The sequence below is a fragment of the Protopterus annectens genome, chromosome 12.part0 (genome assembly GCF_019279795.1).
Source record: "Protopterus annectens isolate FY-2018-M chromosome 12.part0, PAN1.0, whole genome shotgun sequence".
Taxonomy (NCBI): domain Eukaryota; kingdom Metazoa; phylum Chordata; order Ceratodontiformes; family Protopteridae; genus Protopterus; species Protopterus annectens.
The window spans coordinates 804,126,854-804,147,964 of record NC_056746.1 but is presented as its reverse complement, the minus strand read 5'-3'; positions in this window follow the sequence as shown (position 1 = coordinate 804,147,964).

Sequence of the window (21,111 nt, the reverse complement as noted above, 5' to 3'; positions counted from 1 at the left end):
ACCACAACTACTACTATAATGTGCCACCACAGCAAGGCTGCATCATAGCCATATAAACTGACGGGTCTACTTTGTTTCGTTGAATCTCATTTCACTGAATTTCATTTCACTGAACTGCAGTCAGTATGTATGGGACTGTCTACAGTATTGTAAGGCAAGTAAAAGGTATATGCCCTTTTCCCCACTGTAGTGCATTCCTGGAGTTAGTATATATATATATATATATATATATATATATATATATATATATATATAGTTGGGGGAGTGGGGGTTATGGGGGGCTTAGCCCCCCACCTTGTTTGTTTTATATTGTATTTTACCAAAAACTTCAAAACAATACATTTTAAACAACAGACATGCATAGTTACACCAGTGACTAACTCTCGCCAGAAGACAATATGTACTCAAACTAAGTGGGGGGCTATGCCCTCCACAAACCTTAATGTGGGTGTGGGGGGTGTGCCCCCCACCCCCCCAACTATATATACTAACTCAAGGATCGCACTACAGTGGGGAAAAGGGCTTATACCTTTTACTTGCCTTACAGTACTCTACACAGTACCATATATACTGACTGCGGTTCAGTGAAATGAGATTCAGTAAAATGAGTTTTCAGTAATTTGAGTTTTCAGCGAAGTGGTCGGGATGAAATGAAATTGAGTGAAATGAGATTCAACGAAACAAAGTAGATCGAAACTGACATACCAGAAGGATAGTTTTAAAGCTTAGCTCACATAAAATGGTGTACATGAAACTTCATTCATTCATTAATGAATTCAGTCATTCTGTTTTGTAGATCATGTAGATCCCATCGGTTGGTCCCCTCTTCAGAAGTAGACCCAAGGTAGTAATCATGCTTGAAGAATTTTAATTAGGACTTAAAGGAATCTTCTTGTCCCTTATGGACAAAAGGAATGTAACCCTATAGCACCCATAATAACTACCATCAGGCAGAGAGGAACCTGGATATCCAAAACAAATCACCTCAAGAATTTAACACTCCCCAGTGCTGGAAAAGCATCAAAACACCTGGTGTGGAGATTCTATCAGCACTTGTGAATGTGTGCTGGGCACTTCACTAAATCCAAGTGGTAGCAAAGAGGCACAGCTTTTTTTCCTGCTCAGATCTTTTCCAAAGTAATGTGAGTCACTATGCATGTAGGTCACGCACTTTCTCCAGTGATATGACATCCTGATTCTGTACAATTTTATAATCTTCAAGTGGATACCTGTACTTCACACTACAAAAGATTATACAACAGTTACCAACTCACATCTGGGGGAGATTAGATGAAGGGATTTATATGCCTCCTATTGTTAGACAGTACAGCTCCCTGTAATTCTTCTTAAAGTTACACTAAAACTTTCTCTTTCTTACACTGTCTGCTTGTCTAGTGTTATAGTATGTGTAAAAACTGTAAAATGTCCAGGAAATAAAGTTTTATCAGAAAATGTATTACACAGACGTTATTCTTAAATAATAAATTTGAAGGTGTAGGATAAGAGAAAAGTTGTTTCCATATACAAAAATAGCTTCACCCCCACATTAACATTTGGGCTGAATCTGGTAAATATGGAAGCAATTAAAGGTTGCGCAACTTCCCTAAATGCATTCAAGACTGTTGCTTCCCTTACAAGAATTTTAATATTTATAAATGCCATAAGTTACATAATGAAATGGGGCTCTAGTTTCTTCTGATCATGAATATTAATAACCTGTCAGCACATGACATATGCTGTTACTTCTAACTTCTGTTTCTAGACTAAGACTCCATAGCTAAACACAGAACCCAACTGAGTTGCTGACCACATCTGGAGGCCTCCTCTGGTTGCCAGCCAGGAGGCCTTTCAGTCAGCTTACAAGATTAAGTAATCTTTAAAAAACATCACTTCAGAAATGTACATGCAGAAAAACACAGGCAAGGGAAGGATGAGAAACAGGGAGAAAGAAGAGAAAAGAGTAAATGGATGTAGCATGTGATGCCATGATGCAAAGCTAAACATTTTTTCAAAAAATTAGACTTTTCAACATTTACTAAAGAAAACTAAAAAGACGGACAAGCCCTTCACTCAGCCCTGAGTATTAGGCAAAGGAAAATAAATGCAATAATCCCATATGTGTTTCTGCTTTTCATGTGTTAATAGCAATCTGATAAAAATGCCCCCTCTACGAGTTTGTACGATATCAGAGAAAAAAGATTACTGGTTTCTTATAATGATAATCCAGTCAATAAATGGTTCTTCAAACATAATCAGACTACATATACAGTCTACCTTAGTACTGCTTAAAATAAGAAAGAGATTATTTCCTTTTTATTTCTCTCATGATTTGTACTTTTTAACATTCAAAAGCCAGTTTTCCCAAGGGAAACTTTCTAGAGTATACAATGATTAAAGTTTAACACCATTCTTGAGTGGATGTGACACTCAAACAGTCTCCTGTATTGCATTCCATTGTTTTTTTTTTGTGCTTCAGATATGCATCACACACACACACGCACACACACACACACACACACACACACACACACACACACACACACACACACACACACACACACACACACACACACACACACACTTATAAGTTGATTTACCAGTGTTTTCAATCTTACCTTTGCATCAGCAACACTTCCGGTTAGGGAATGTTTTCTATTGCTTTTTTCTGTAAAAAAAACACTTCAAAGAAAATGTTTTCTATACACTGACATCACTGATGAAAAACAGCAAACTTTAATTTTAGTGGCAATGTGGGAAAAATGTGTTGGGTCCATAGGCTTTAATGGGTTCATCATTACACATTTGTGAGGGTCTTCCATTAAAAGCTATGGACACAATGTATGCTACCCTAATGTACTGTCACAGTGGGAAACAGTAAATGTATTAGGGTCATGGTATGATAACATTTATAAAAACTTTTTATTAAAAACTGGCCCAAATACATAAACATGGATAAGCAGGAAAATGCTTTGCAGCACTTGATTCATCCAATGCCTCTATGTATATGAAAACACAGAAAAAAGGACTTTATGTACAGAGTAGGCATTTAGTAGAATGTGGGTGTAGTGTGGTGTCACTGGTGGTTCTGTCGTCTCACATCAAGAAGTCTTACAGTTTATCAGCTGGGTGCTTCTTGGCAGTGTCTGCTTGTCTTCTCTGCATCTATGCAGGCTTTCCCAAGGTGCTCTCCCGAAGTAATTCAGTAGTTTGATTGATGATTTTTCAAACCCCCTATAGTGATGCATATATTATGTGAGAGTGCGAGAGGGTGAGCATGTGCGTTCAGTGATAGACTTTAATGTCTTGAGCTCACTGGCAGTCAGGACAGGTTCTAATTTACCCGCGACCTTGTAAAGGTCAAAACAGGTCATCAACAAATGGATGGCTGGATGGTTGAATGAAAGTAATACTTACACTCATAAAGGGGCTTTAAAGTAAGAAGCAAATGCCTAAGTAGTGTGCAGACAATATACTGAAATAAGTACATTTTATATACACATTCGGGCGGTGCAGTGGTGCAGCGGTTAGTATTTTCACTTCACGACAAGAGGTTCTCTGGTCAATTCTCATCTGGGGTGCCTTCTGTGGGAGTCTGCATGTCCTCCATGTGTTTGCATGGGTTTCCTCTGGGTGCTCCGGTTTCCTCCCATATTCCAAAAACATGCAGCAGGTGAACTGGACACTCTAAACTGGCCCTAAGTGTGAGTGTGTGCATGCGAATGTGTGGTGCACCCTCCAATGAGGGTTGGGCCTTGGGCTAGCAACCTGAGCCCATAAAACCAGTAATTGCTATAGAAACAACGAGCACTGAAAGGTGCTCACTGCCTGATGTACCACGTTGGGCATAAACAGGAAGGAGAGAGATATATACACATTCATATGTACAAACACGCCACAAACTGTTTTGTGTGAGTGTGTGTTGGGGGGGGGGGTCTGCACGGTCTCCCTGTGTTCATGTGAGTTTTCTTGGGCTACTCTGGTTTCCTTCCACATCATAAAGATGTGCAGTAGGTTGGGTGGCAACCTTAAATTGTCTGTAGGGTACGCTTGCAGTCTGTGTGTGATGAGGAAGAAGGCCTGATAATTTACTCACACTCCCTACTTGACTGAAAAAACTCTGGATGTCAACAGCTGTTCTTGGGGGTCACTACAGGAAATGGAAGCGACTTGACAGCACTGGATGAATACATGCATGCACATATGTATATACATGTGCATGCACATGCGTGTGTGCATATATATACACACACACCTATATATATATATATATATTTATATCTATGAGAGTCATTCATTTGGTCAAAGGAAAAAATGTCAAGCATCCATTGGTCAAATGTTTGGAACATGGAAGCTGTTTTTTGCTGGACTATATTATTTCAGGGGATCAGAAGTTTGACCTGTCCCCACGGTTGTGCATTCTTGGAGTTGGTATATCATTTGCAAGGGGTGTAGGGGTGCCAGTGATAATCTAAGAGGTTTGCTAGCCGACAGTAGGTATTTTACCTACCAAATTTGATCTGCCTTTGAAGGGGTTAATTCCTGAACCTACGGCCTAAGCTGGTAAGGTGGAAGTAATTCACTCAAAAACAACTTTAAAACTACAAGGTGGTGCATTAGCTACAGACAGATGTAGAAGGGGAAAGAGGTCCTGCTTTACTTCTCTAGGCAAACTAAAATACAGTTTTAGCACAGCATGGGAATGTTTTTGGCATAACCCTGTCTTATTTTGGCTGCGAAAATGTGTACTCCAGAATGAACCTGGAGATGCTACAAGACTAGACTGCTTGGATTTCTCTTAATAATCTAAGACCTTTATTTATGGAGGCGACATTGTCAGACACTGGAACTGTTCCTGCTATTGTACATGAGAGCTAATCTGGCCCTCTACAGGAAGGTAATGCATTGACTGGTTTATGTAATGCATTGACTGGTTTATGTTATTGTTTTTAGCACCTGGAATTCAAAACATGCTCTTATTTAGAGGCTACACCTTTAGCTAAAGAAGAAGACAGACTGCTGTGGAAACCATTAGCTGGGTGCAAGACTTCCAGACACATTAGTCATTATGTTGCTTGTTTATGAGAGGTGACTCAGTCCTCCTTTATATTTTCAATATTTCTTGACTTTAATAAGAGGCTCCCTTGCTTTAAAAAGTCAAGACACACAAAGCTGTCACAATACATATTATATTGGACATTGGGTTAAGGAGTTAAAACACATACGAGTAAGTGTTAGTCAAGTTACCCACGGTCGCAAGGTGTACATATAATTTTATTTAAAAAGTGCAAACTCATTTTATGATTGCAACAGGTCACTTCATGTGTATCTGTAAAACAGTAGGCAGACTGGATACATTACATTCATGTTCTTATACATCCTTAATGTCCATCCAGCACTTGTATGATTGTGAGCACACAAACACACAGTCATAACTTTTTTTGGTTTTATTAACTTCAGTAGGATACACCTAGTTACTTGCATATAATACTTGCTTCTCTAGCAGAATATCAGAAAACAAGGATTTTACAACATATGTTCACCTTTACATTATTATGTTAACTTATAGTACTAAGGAGTGAACTTCTTCAGTATGATGGCTGTTACCTGCAAGCTGAAGTGATTGACATAAGGTGGAAAAGACATCCTGCAACTAACAGCACACATCTAACAGTATAACTGCATCCAGATGCCTGATCATGGTTTTAAAATGTGGTTGTTTACATTGTAAACAAAGCTATCATTTATGGCTTTGAAATGAAACTGCTATTACAATGGTTAACATAATTATTGCACTGTGATTGCATTTTACCTACAAAAACTTTAAGGACCACTTGACATGCTCTAAGCTTATTAGCAGTAGAAAAAACTGGAGGAGAAGGAGCAAGTTTAGTGGCAGTATGAAGTGGCAGAGCCACGTGTGAGAGCAGCAGCTATTACAGTTAATGATTTACTGAAACATATCACCTCCCATGGTGCAGCAGAAGAGGGACCCACAACCTGAGGATTTTTTACTTTAGTGTTTTGGCATAATGGTCAACCAAACACCTGGTTTGTTCTTTGTGAGAAGCAGGCATTTTTGAGTTGACTAAGAAATTATAGTCTTCCTTTCTGAACACAAAGGTCATATAAAGTATTCTTGCACCATGTGATGCATTTTGATTATTATATATACATCTCAGTGGCCTTTGATTCTGCTTCTGAATTTTGCTGTGTTGCATGTAATATTATTGACTTCTTGGCAAAATGGTGGTATACCTCTCAATGTCCTAATTTGTAAGAATACCCCTAATTTTGTCTCAAACTATTGCTCAAGCCCTCCTACAATTGGACATATTTTGAGAAGTTCTAAATTAACAATATGTAAAAAGTGTTCCAAATTTCGGGCCTTTTCCACACATGGTGTGTCTCTTGTGAGTCACACAAAAATAAAGTTTTTCCTCATTGTCTCACCCTGGTGTTGTTTTGTTTTTAAACTCCACTGCTCTTCTAGTTGCCTGCCCCCTATATTCATTTGACCGCATATCTCCTTCCCTCTCCTCTTTAATTAGCTATTCTGAGTAAGCACAAAATTATCATTTTGTGAAATCACTCCCTTTCAACGGTTTAAATTTAAGGCCATCCCACTGTATTCCATAGAACCAGAATACAAAGTTCTCATGACCTTCAATTTGTCTTGCTCTTTTAAAATTACATGATCCCCACTTAGATAACTAAAATTTAAGTTAACCCCTTCTTTCATATGTAACTGCTTAGTGCATCTCTAAGGATATTAAGCCATTTTCCATTTTACCTTTAAAATCTGCAACATCTACAGCAAGACTACCAATTTGTGGAAAGCCCACATTCTGCCTGTCAGTAGTCATCTTGGGATTATTGCCTCTGTTTTGCTCCTCGTGACAGAAGGACCACAGGGACATTATTTCCTGGCGACTGCTGATCATCGGAAATCCTAATAACTGCTTCATAGGTGGCAGCTTGGAATTTGTGCCCCTGGTGGAAAAAGAAGCAGAGTGCATAGATTCCTATTTCTGGATGGGAAGTGATGTCTGTGCTTGACCTTCCTGATTGGCCTGGTTGCTATTCAAAGCAACTACCAGGAGAAGGATATAAAAAGTCTACAGCCCCGTGGATCATGTGGGACATGACTGTGGATTGCCAAACAGGCTGTAGCCTGCCTCTCATTTTGGGATTGGTGCTACTGTTTTACTTCTGGTGAGAGAAGAAGCAAAGGAGCATTGTATCCCAGCACAGTGAAGCTGTGGTGAGACCAACACTAGCAGTAATCAGCCATTCAGGCGACTCCCCTTTTTTCATCATTCTTGACAAGCTAATTCTTTCTTTTCAGTAAGTACTGCTTGATTTGCTTCTAACTTCAGAATATCAGAATACCTGCCTAAATACTTTATCCATAAATCATCAGGTTCTAGTTATTAGTTTCCCCACAAGTGTTTGTCCATGCCCTATACCTCCAAAGACACCTTGAGATGACATTTTTCCAGTAAAGCACCACTGAAATTTCATTAATACTGAGTTGCACACAGGACAGCTAGTTTGCAGTAACAAGCACTGCCCCTAGAGGTGCAAACCATATACTCCTGACATTTCTTTATATTTGCAATCCAAATGTCTACTCATTAAAAAGGGTATGTTGCCATGGATATGAACTTTCCCAATATCTCCGTTACCAGCTTTGTGGATATGGGCATTCTAAGGCAATGTAGAAATCACCTAATGTTTACTGACAACCAGTTAATTCTTAAGAAAACTGATATGGTATGAGAGAGATGTAGTTACACAATGTCACTGGAGGCGAAGCTCTCACATAAAAGTACTCCTATTGCCAATAAGGTTACCAGTAGTACACACACTGTACCCATCACACACAATTCAAAGCAGGTACATAGACCCATATATGCTGAGGCACTTTAATGTAACCTTTCTAAACCCCAAAGACCTCCTAAATGAAGTACACACCATCAGTAGCCCCGAATGCACTCTTTCAAAATAACACCCACATCAACACATGCAGTCACATCTCATGGTGCCTCTACTCTTAAGCCCATAAGGCAAGCCACCAAACAATCCAACAGTCTGATCATTGGAGACTTCACTATGAGACACAATGATGTCCCTCTCATCAGGCTAAGTTAGGTGAAAGTCATGGTCAGTTGCTTATCAGGGCCAGGATCCGCCACATTACAAATGCACTCAGGTCATTGGGCCACTAGTACAAGTATGACTTAGTCATAGTCCATATGGGTATGAATGACCTGAGATGTACCTCCTTAGAATATGTGAAGACAAACATCATGGAGCTCTCAAAATATGTGTCCTAGGCTGGTATGAGCCTAGTATTGAGCAGCATTTTACCTTCTTCAAGGATGATATCACAATAAGAACAAAGATGACTGACCTTAACAATTGGCTTAGTTTCTGATGTCACTATAAGAGGGTAAAATGTTTGTCAGCATGGAAGGAGATGGTCAGCAGCCAATGCTGCTTTGCCAGGTAATTGTGAATATTACCTAAACCTTGTCCTCCCCATAGTACCTTTTTAGGCAATGTTAAACTGAAATTACTTCCGACATAGCAAATCAAAACTAAAACAAATCTAAAGTGTTACTGCTCAACGCTAGGTGTCTAAACAAAAAACTCCACTCCCTAGAAGCTCTCTTTACCCTAGAGAATGCTGACATTTGTGGGGTCACTGAGATGTGGTTTAAAGCCACAGAGAGCACACCAACAGTGCAAGGTTATAATGCCTTCCACACATTAAGACCGGCTACTACACAGAGAGGAATGAAAAATGGAGGTGTCTCGATTTACATCAGAAATAAATATACCTCAAGGCTGGTTAAACAGGACAATGCACTTAAGCTTCACCATATTAAAATCACCATAGGCAAAATTCAATACCACTTCCTTGCAGGCTATAGGTCCCTTTCTATGATCCAGGAAACCCACCCACACTGCGTATTTAAACATATTGGAAACACTCACCATCCAACCAAATACCGTATTCATGGGCAACTTTAATTACCCCACTATTAACTGAGAACCATATACAACACCAAACATAAAGGCAGAGAGATTTCTGGATTTTGTATGCACAAACTTCATGGACCAGACTGCCATTACACCAACCATGAGTGCAACCATACTGGATCTGGTCCTCACTAATATGGGAGAGTGCTGCACACACCCTAGTGTAATGTCTTCTCTGGTAAGGTCACAACACAAAATGGCCTCCTTTGAAGTAAAAATAAAACCTGTAACCCCAGATAACTCCTCAATACTCATGAACTACTCTAAGGCTAACTTCCAGCTATTAAGTGATAACCAGGCAAAATTTCAAGCCCCCATAAACCCTGAGAACACTGTTGCCTATGCAGAACTGTTTCAAAAAGCCCTATTATTCATTAATTGCTGCACAGAGGCAGATGTACCCACCAGGAAGAAGTACAGAACTAACTCAAAAAACAAGCCACCCAGGTAGAATCACAACATCAACAGGCTGTATTACAGAATGAAAAAAATCACAGCAAAAATTAGGAGATGCAGCACCCGGCAGAATAAAAGCACTCTCATCAAACTAAACAACTCAAAGGACAAATAAAGTCTACCAAAGTCACATTTGCATTAAATTTGGCATCTCAGCCAAAGGACAACCACAAGGCATTTTTTAGCTATGTCCACAACCTCAGAGGCAATACACAATTGTATGCAGAGCTCATTGTAAATAGAGATACCTATACTTGGCCAGAAGGTACAGAAAACCTACTGGCCAACAAATTCAGCTCTAACTTTACCCCCCTCTCCCCCTCAACCTTCCCTCAGAAAATATAATCAAATATGACTCCCCCCTGCTATTACTAGTATGCAGTTCTTTAACGCTCTCTTTAAGGCCAAGAACAATGCATCAATGGGCCCAGACAATATTCAAGGATGCCTTCTAAATAGCATGAAGCATGATCTATCTATCAGGCCCTCTGAAATTGTTATTTAACTGTAGCTTCCAAACAGGCTCTGTGCCTCATGAATGGAGAACAGTAACAGTCATCCCTCTTTACCATAGACAATGCTGATGTCTGTGCGGTCACTGAGTCATGGTTTAATGCCACAAACAGCACACAAACAGTGGAAGGTTATAATGCCTTCCACACATTTAGACCAGCTACTACACAGACAGGAACTAAAGTTCGAGTAGTCTCGATTTATATCAAAAATAAATATACCTCAAGACTGGTCAAAAAGGACAAAGCAATTCAGATTCTACATATTCAAATCACCATAGACAAAATCTTTCAAGCTATAGGTGGGCCATCTACAGACCCTGGAAACTACAGACCCATAAATCTCACTAGTCTCATAGGCAAAGTCATGGAAAGAATTATATTGGAAATTATCAATAATGACATAGCAAACCTCCAGACACTGGACCCAATACAATTTAGTTTCATCAAGGGCAGGTCATGCCTACTCAACCTGGTGGACTTCATTGAGAATGTCACCAAAGCAATGGATGAGGGCAAAATGGTTCATACTGCCTACCTTGACCTGGCAAAGGCATTTGACACAAAACCCACTCAGGCATTGTTGACAAACTTAAGAAGTTAGGTACAAACCCTTATTTCACCTGATGGATTGCCAGCTGGCTCACAGACAGGACCCAGTAAGTTAGAATTGGGCACCTCTATAAAGAGGCCAGTCACAAGCAGACTCCCTCAGGGATCGGTCCTGGGACTGCTCCTTTTTTGGCATTTACTTCTATGAAGTCAAGGCCAATGTCAGTGGCTTCTGGCTGACTAAATTTTCAGATGATTGCAAATTAGGAAATGTCACTGAATCACCCACAGACACAAATGTTCTCCAGGAAAGGCTAACACAGACAAACAACTAGTGTCAGAGCCATGGACTAAAACTAAATGCCAAGAAATGCATAATAGTATAATTTAATAAGTCATCCACCCCTGGTAACTATCATATTGACAGCACACCCCTAAGAGTTGATCCAGTGTTGAGGACTTTGGGACACACATAGACAGTACTCTAGTGTTTGACCATCATACCCATAGCAACGAGGAAATCATTCTAGGTTGTGGGACACATAAACACAGGTATGGTATTTAGGTCCAAGGAAGTTATTGTTCCACTGTATTCAGCATTCATCAGGCCTTTCAAAGAGTGCAATGTCCTCTTTGGTATGTACCTAACCAGGCATATACAACAATTGGAACATCCACAATGGTGTCTCACTAAAAGAATACAGGGCATAAGTAACATGTCCTATGCATACTGCCTCAATGACTTATCATTGTATTCCGTCTCCTGCAGGATGCTGAGGGGAGATCTATGCCTGGCATACAAGGCATTGTCAGACCTCATTTTGATGGACCTCCTGCATATCCACAAAACAAACAGCACCAGCATTACTTGTTCTAAAGACTTAAACCTTGCCTGTGATATAAACAGGATATGATGGAGAGACAGGTACTTATCCTAGAGACTGCCCCTTCTCTGGAACAGGCTCCCCATCCGTGTGAAGCATTGTTCCTCCCTAACCCAATTCAGTGTAACTTGGACAGTTGGATAGGGAACAGGAAATTATCCCTGGTTTAGCACCTATTTCTCTAATGTACACAGGCAGCCTGTAAATGGTTAATCTCCAAGGCCCCTGCTTGTAAATGTTGCACCTCCCAAGCCCTTTTATTACACTTATCAAGGGTACCAGAACTTGTCAGAAATTTGGGATGTATGACTAGGCTCACAAAGGCCCTTGTGATCTTTAGACTAGTAAACACCTATGAATTTATGAACCTATTACTTTATGCTTTTGTCCCTAATTCTCCCAGGTCACCCTTGAAAAGGGTCACTTGTGCCCTTTGGGGTTACCTGCTTAACAAATGAATAAAATACAAAATAATAACAATAATGAAAATTATTTTGTTCGGAAAAGGTTGAAAGATATACTTAGTACTTCTATTCTGCATTTATTCCTGTGCTTATGTGATCACTGTTAAAGCTTGTTACTGTGAGATTCTTATATAAGAACCTTACTACAACAAGGAAGTTATATGGAGGTTCTTACATCACAATCAACCAAAGTTATTACGTGATGCTTTTCCTTTTAAGCATAACAAGGATTTCCACACATTAAATGTACTTCATGACAGACAACAGAAAGCATTCCCACTACAAGGCTCTTCCTCATGAAGTAACGCTGTCTCCCTCCACGCCAATTAAAACAATAAGCATCAGGGTACAAAATGGCCTTTATTCAGAGTACAACGTACATGCTAGTAATGGAAACGAGCACAATTTCAATCACTTATTCCAAAGCACTGTATGTCTCACAGCAGATGACAAATAGCATAAATGGCAGAAGATAAGAAGAAAGTATTTGAGTTATAATGTTAAGCAGGAGTGGGAGACACAGTGGGATTTACTTGTGAATGGCCAGGTTCAAACTCAAGGGCAAAGCCGGAGGGATTAGAGACTGAGGAAAGATGATGTAAATCCATTTCCTAACTCCCACCATGTCAGGAATTATAGTTACTGTACCATGCAGTAACTTGTTTACATTTTCAGAAATGTTACCATTTGTTGGTTTGCATTTTTCCCTCTTCTGTAACTGTATGTATTAGGTTGGCTTCCAACCTCTAAATTGTGAGGTCAAGAGAGTAGCCTAGTGCACATAGAGACTTCTTGGATGGAAGTTCAGGGTGAGGGTTCCTGCACTTACTGGAATTTCCTTCTGGCACTAGAAAGTATGGAAATGGTCATATCATTTATTGTGGAAAAGAATAAGGCAATTTTCCTCAATAAACATTTTGCATAAAATCAAGTGCATCTCTTTTTGTTCATTGACTGTAATATCAAAGTTATATTTCAGATATTTTAATTTTATGACTAAAATTCTGCAGTACACAGTAGTTTAAAGCCCATTTTTTTTAATTAAGTATGCCATGAGTTGTGGAGTGTATGAGCTAGGCTTGTATGGAATTAATTTCTAGGTTAACTTGGTGGTTCTCACTCTGTAAATGTTTGTCTGTGAAACTGTAACCACAGTAATGATACAGCAAGTGACATATAGTATTTCATTTAAAGATAATAGAGGGTGGAATGGAATTATTCAACAAAGGTGTACCACAAATGATAAAACACATTACTGCAATGTATAAGTACGTACATGTGGAATACATGGGTAAAGTCAGTATAACCTACCTTACCCCACTAGACAGACAGACAGACACACAGACACACATACACACACACACACACACACACACACACACACACACACACACACACACACACACACACACACACGCACAAAGACTCTTGCACTACGATGGCTTCCTCAGTCAACTGAAAGGACTTTTACCACAATTTTGAAAAAGGTAATAGCCATCAAAAGTATGTGTGCATGTGTATGCATGGTCATATCTTTTACTTGAAAGACCTGTAGTTAACAAACATTTAGTATATTTCAGAAGTGCAGTTTGAAACTCAGGCTACTATACTTAACTTTTTTTTTCACTGTCACTTCGGGACTCCGATCATGGTAATGACTTAGTAAATTGAACAGTGTTGCACTCGACAGCCTGCTGCCTAATGTAGTGATCGACTACATTAGCAAACAGGTCAGTGGGAACAAATGAACAAAGTCACTGTATGGAGATGATGTGGCATTACAAGCAGGTTCTGAACAAGAACATCGGCATATAATAGGGTAATGGAATACAAAACTGAAGGTACTCAATAAAACTCAGTACAGAAAAGACAGTTATAATGGCAACAAATGGGGAAATCAGAAGTTAAGAATTGAGAGAAGGAGAAACAGTAGAAAAAGGTCAACAGCTTCAAGTACCTGTGAGGGGTGATTATGGAGAAGGGAAGTCTGAATAAGGAGGTCAAAGCTAAAAATCAGAGTGTCTGCAGTCAACTGGCACAGAGTGTCGGGGGTAGTGTGTGTGTGAGAGAAGAATGGCAAAAAAGATGAAAACTAAGGCGTACAAAACAGTGGTGTGACCAGTACTATTGTGTGGTACACAACTCTGGGCAATGAAGGCAGAGCAGTTAAAGAAGCTAGAAATGATGGAGATGAAGTCCTTGGGATGGGTGGTATGATACACGCTGTGGGACAGAAGAAATGATGACATCACAACAGAAGCCAAAGTAGCTTCAACTTAAGAGAAGGTCAAAATGAACAGATTACAGTGGTTCAGGCACATGTGCAGGAAAACACAAAATAATTTTGTGAAGCATATTTGGCATAGACAAGAAGAAGGCAACAGGAATACAGGATGCCCAACAAAGACTGATGGATTGTGTGACACCTGTGACAGTCAGGCATGACTGCTGATAAAGGCAGGACAGTGGGACTAAATCAAGAGAGGTGGCAACAGTTCACATTACAGACAGACCCCCTGCAGAAAAATACGAAAAAGAAGATTCATGATGATGATGATGATGATGACGATGACCCATTAGGCATGACTGTTTCAGGAAAACTGACCCAGATGAATGACTTGCTCAGGAACAGACAGTACACAGGTGCAGATTAAAAGAATAATACTTGAGCAGGATGAAGATGATTGGCAGCTCAAAGTCTCTATCCATTAACCAAAAAGGATAAGGTGTAGAACTGCTTTAGCTGGCCTCACAAGATAAGACAACCAAACTGCTACTTCAGAACCACTGCTACTTACAACATTTGAATATAGCATACGGAGGGTCTTTGAGCCCAACACACTAATTCACTTCTGCTGCTGGTATAGCAATTCAAGTACAAACTTCAACCAAATTTCTCCAAAACTGAGAAGTGATTGGGGTTAGGCTAAACTAAGAAGTATCTAATAACAACATTTTACAAAATATAAACTCTAATATCATTAATACCACTGTAACCAGGATATTGAGACTGAAATAGTTTATACGTCCATGTGACTATGGTGTGGGCATGACAAAAAAGCATAAGACAAAACAAAGAATACATTATTATGCTGTGTACACCAGTGAAGCATTTAGCAAAAATGGGAGGATGGAAACGTAAAACTAGGCAGGGAGAGGTTAGACTGACACCACAAATGTGGTAGCTGCCTGGAAGCACTGTAACGTGAACAAATCTGCTACTTTGTATGAAGCTTCAGTGTCACTCATGGACTCTACGGCTTTACTTTAACATACCTTTCACAGCATCACTCCTTTTGTACCTTTGCCATCTTACCCACCCCAATTAACATACCTCCCCCCAATTCTCAACCCTCTTTATCAAGGTATTGTTTGTCCAGTCTGTCCATGCAACTACAACTCACTCCTTATTACATATGCCCAAGCAGAATAAACATTCCTAAATACAGTAACTACAGCTCACACTGAAACACTGTACATATGCATTTTATTAGCATTCCTGTGTGTTCTTTAATGTGCACACTTACTAATTACTGTACTTTGTCCTGCATTCTCCTTATGATGAATTTCTCAACAACCAGCTGTATACCATTGTTTGATTTCACATGATGATAGCACAACAGTGGTCTAGAAAACATCACTACAGTGCAAATGCAGAAGTCTGGGGTACACAGCTAATGCAAACTAGTAAAGTGTGCTTCCCCAGAGCCTTATTCTGGGATGAAAACAATCCAGTAGAGCAATTCAAAGACAAGCTCTACCTTGCTATTTTGGAGTGAGGTGATGGGAATATAAACTGTCCTTTTATGATGTACACCCATCGTTATCTATGGAAAAAGCACGGTTGACAGCAGTACAGCAGGTAAGTACTGTCTGGCTGTGTGGAGCATGAGTGTGTGTGTGTGTGTGTGTGTGTGTGTGTGTGTGTGTGTGTGTGTGTGTGTGTGTGTGTGTGTGTGTGTGTGTGTGTGTGTGTGTGTGTGTGTGTGTGTGTGTGTGTGTGTGTGTGTGTGTGTGTGTGTGTGTGTGTGTGTGTGTGTGTGTGTGTGTGTGTGTGTGTGTGTGTGTGTGTGTGTGTGTGTGTGTGTGTGTGTGTGTGTGTGTGTGTGTGTGTGTGTGTGTGTGTGTGTGTGTTTCTGTGTGTGTGTGTGTGTGTGTGTGTGTGTGTGTGTGTGTGTGTGTGTGTGTGTGTGTGTGCAGTGTGTGTGTGTGTGTGTGTGTGTGTGTGTGTGTGTGTGTGTGTGTGTGTGTGTTTCTGTGTGTGTGTGTGTGTGTGTGTGTGTGTGTGTGTGTGTGTGTGTGTGTGTGTGTGTGTGCAGAGGCACAACTGGGCATGTCTCAGTGTGTGCGTGTTTCTGTTTGTGTGTGCAGAGGCTCAACTGGGGATGTCTCAGTGTGTGTGTGTGTGTGTGTGTGTGTGTGTGTGTGTGTGTGTGTGTGTGTGTGTGTGTGTGTGTGAGTGTCTAGGGGTCTATGTGAGTGTGCAAGTGTGCTGGAATATGTTTGCTTGTGTGCATGCCTGTAGTTGTCTGTGCAACAGTGTTAAGTGGATTGGTAGGGAAAAGCCTAGTGTGGTCGTTCGAACCACATTGTGTACTCAGTTAAGAGATATGCAAATGAACTGCTAATCAGCTTTTGCTCCATATGGCTCCTGTATATCTCTGAATCACTGCTCTGCTCCACAGCACCAGTACAGCACAACCACAAAGCACTGGTATTACTGTGGCAGTAGGTTTTCCCACTATGCCACAACATTTTATCATCTGGTCTTGTCAAATTGACTCTGGAATGGGCAGGTTAGTGGTAAACAGACGTTCATGCACTTTGAAGCTGCCAAAGCTTTTATTTGTATGTGCAGTAAATTAAATCTTTTTCTGCAGTGATTTTAAAAAAACTGTCTCTAAGCTTCTTTTTGAGTGCAATTAAACTAATTAGCAAAATAAGATGCCTGCTGTGCTCTTACCACAGAGTGCCCTGCTAAAGGCAAGGCACATTGTTTAATTGTGTTTCAAGTAATTTTAACAGAAAATAGTTGTCAGTGATGTTGAAACTACTGATGACTGAACATTTTGTATCAGAAAAATATATTAAAACTTGTGTTATGTCATTTTGTCACATTCAAATTGAAAAAGTTCTTTACAAGAATGCTGCTTAACTAGACTACATGAGAAAAGTTTCTGAGAGAAAACGCCATCCTTGATCAACAGGTAAATGCTGAAGTTTACATTTTCTTTAAAGAAAATAAGTATATTTACTAAAAAGGGATATTCATGTAGCCGCGGTGGTACAGCGGTTAAGAGTTGTCACCTCACAGCAAGAGGTTCTCCCATTCGATTCCCGGCTGGAGTGCCTTCTGTGTGGAGTCTGCATGTCCTACCTGCGGTTGAGTGATGTTAAAGACATGCAGGTAAGTGCGAGTGTGAATGGGCATGCCTTCTTTGAAGGTTGGGTGTCAGGCTGGCAACTCAGCACCATAAAAATCTACTGCCAATCATGAGTGGACTGGAGTTCCACTGTGGTGACCCCTAACCGGGAACAGCCAAAAGTCAGAAAAACTAAAAAGGGATATACATAAAAAATACAGTATATGAGATAGATTAACTGTACAAAAAAGTCTTTAGCTATTTCAAGTCTTCAGTTTTTTTAAACAAGAAACATCTCTATTGAATTATCATTTATGTCACAGGCAGTCATACATTTATGTAAATGAAAACAAACCATATTGACATATTTTCAGTTGCAAACATTATATATCACTTACAATCTTCTACACAGTCATTATCAGTCAAACATTACATAGCTCATTCAATTCCTGCCTTCTCTTAAACCTAATTTTTCCTCCAAATCAACATTCTGTGTGAATTGTTTCTACAATTCCCATTTTTATGTACTTTGCTACTAACTTTTCTACAGATCCCACTTCCAGTTCTTTCTTTTACCTCTCTTACTATATTTACTACTAGTAGTATGGTTGGTTTAGACTTTGATTTCCATTTTCTAGTAACTGCTTTTCTAGCAGCCACCAGAATTAAACTCTGCACAGCCTTCCTATGTCTAGGCAATTTCGATTCTGAAACACAGCCCAAAAAATAATTTCCTTAGTTACATTAATTTGCTCAGTCAGTATTTCTGGCAGAGTAATCTGCATGAAAATTTTAAAGTCTGCCAACTCATTATACTCTTAAAAAATATATTCCTAATCATCTCCTTCTTCCTCATCACGTCTCCAACATTTCAAACCTGAGGAAACATTTTTTACAATCTGCTTGAGGTATAAAATACCCATGCAAACATTTCCAAGCACATATCCTAAACCTTCTAGACTGTGTTGCATATTTGGGAGACATACATATATCTTCCCAATCCTTCTTTGTGAATTGCTTAACTGATCTCTCTTTCCAATCCTTTCTAACCTCCAGTGATTGATTCTTCTAGTTATCATGCAGTATGTTATATGGCTTTTTGGCATGATGGGTATCATTTGAATTATTTAAGTGGTAAATCATTACGTTCAACATTTTTGGATTTTACTCAGGAATTAAGGTTAGTTACATCCCAGGTTATTAAAAGGGTATCATGCTAATGCTCGAAGTTTGACTAATAAATTACCTAAATGTAGTTCAGTGAATAATTGTGACTTACTTGTAATTACTGAATTGTGGAATAGTGAAGGAATAGAGCTTCCTGAATACCAATCATTTAACTTCTTGAGAAATAACAGAATAGAATGAGGTGTAGATATTTTTACTGACTAATGGCTAAATATTAGGTTGTTTGAAGTGGATTATAATTTAGAATTGATTTTTATGGAAGTATTAGTCCATAAGTTTGGTTTCCCACTACATTTGTTAGTTTGTTATAAAAGCCCTTCATTACCAAGCACTGATCAACTCTGATAGATCAATGGTTAGGTCAAGTCTATGACTTAATAATAACCTGATAACATTAGGTGACCTTAACTTTCCAGGGGTCAGTTGGTCTGCTGGCACAACACTGACAGAGTCAGAGGAAGAATTTTATGCTTTATGCATGTTACACAATTTAGGCCACGGTGGTGCAGCGGTTAGCGTTGTCGCCTCACAGCAAGAGGTTCTTCTGTTCGATTCTCGACTGGAGCACCTTCTGTGTGGAGTCTGCATGTCCTCCCCATGGTTGAGTGACACTTAAAGACATGCAGGTATGTGCGTGCATGAATGGGTATGCATTCCTTTAAGGTTGGGTGTCAGGCTGGCGGGAAAAACCAAAAGAGAAAGAAAAGAATGCATGTTACACAATTTGACACAGATGACTGAATTTCCCATGAGATCAGATATCTTAGATCTCTTCCTTACAAATATTCCAGCTAAAATTTCTGAGATTTACCAACAGTGTCCATTAGACAATTCAGATCACCTAGCTTTTGGATTTAATATAATAACTAAAGCTTTTCACATGACTCAGCAAAAGTGTATTTTTAATAAGTCTAAGTCTGTTCAATCTGAATATTCTTCTTCTTCTTCTTTTGGCTGCTCCCGTTAGGGGTCGCCACATCAGATCAACTGTTTCCATTTCTTCCTGTCCTCTGCATCTTGCTCTGTCACACCAACCACCTGCATGTCCTCTCTCACCACATCCATAAACCTTATCTTAGGCCTTCCTCTTTTCCTGTTACCTGGCAGCTTCATCCTTAGCATCTTTTTCCCAATATACTCTGCATCCCTCCTCAGCACATGTCCAAACCAACATAATCTTGCCTCTCTGGCTTTGTCTCCAAACCTTCCAACCTGGGCTGACCCTCTAATATACTTATTCCTAATCCTGTCCATCCTCGTCACACCCAGTGCAAATCTTAACATCTTCAACTCTGCCACGTCAAGCTCTGACTCCTGCCTTTTTGTCAATGCCACTGTCTCCAGCCCATATAACATAGCTGGTCTCACTACCCTCTTGTAGACCTTCCCTTTCACTCTTACTGGTACTCGTTTGTCACAAATCACTCCTGAGACTCTTCTCCACCCACTCCATCTTGCCTGTACTCTCTTCTTCACCTCTCTTCCACATTCACCATTACTATGAACTGTTGATCCCAAGTACTTAAACTCATTCACCTCTGCCACCTCTACTCTCTGCATCCTCACCATTCCGCTATCCTCCCTCTGTCTTAGTCCTGCTGACCTTCATTCCTCTTCTCTCTAGAGCATATCTCCACCTCTCCAGGGTCTCCTCCACCTGTTCCCTACTCTCACTACAGATCAAAATGTCATCTGCAAACATCATCTGAATATTATTAATTAAATAAATTCCATGGACTTGTATTCCTCTGAAGTAATTAATGCTGTGAGTAAATGGCAGGAATTGAAATTATTTGTGAATTCTTTTGTGTGGATGTAAGAAAACAATACCTAACAGTTTGCTGAGGACTGTAACTCCATGGTGGAATATGAGTCATACCAAACATCTGAGAAAAAAGAGGAAGACATTTAGACTCTGGAAGAGGTTCAAAAGAAATGATTTAGAATGTTAAATGTCTGTTTGAGATTAGCAAAAAGTAAATTTGAAGATAATTTAGTTAATAGCCTTTGTTCTAAAAAATGTTATTCTTACATTAGATACATCAGTAATAAGGTTAAACCATTCTGACCAGTTTCTGTTCAAGGTGAAGTGCTGAACACTGGAGAATTATTGGTGAACTTGCTCAATGAGCACATATTGGAAGAAGATCCTACACTGTTTTCCAATTTTTCTGATGTTAGAAACTGTGCCCAGTTTTCAATATGACCCTTGTGCAAGCATCTTTGAGCTGTACTGAACAGTGTAGTGGTATGGAACCTGATAATATTCCAGGCATTTCCTAGGTATATTGCAGTAAATATATTTTGACTACCATCACTTGAGTTTTTAATAATCTGTTGTACTCTGGCACTGTTCCTGCCATTTGAAAACTTGTGGACATAATTCCAATTAATAAGGGGGGCCTAATGGAGACCTATCAGTCTTACTTCACTGGTGAAGAAGGGTTTTGAGAGGTGTCTAGTCTCTTTTTTAAATCAAGACTTTCAGAGATGTTTAATAGACCTCACTTAACATTGTTTCACACAAAAATGTTATACATTGACTAATTTAATTGAAATTTATAATGCAGTGACATTTGCCTTAGATATGGGCATGTCTGTAGTGGTAGTCTATTTGGATTTGTGTAAGGCATTTGACAGTGTCCTT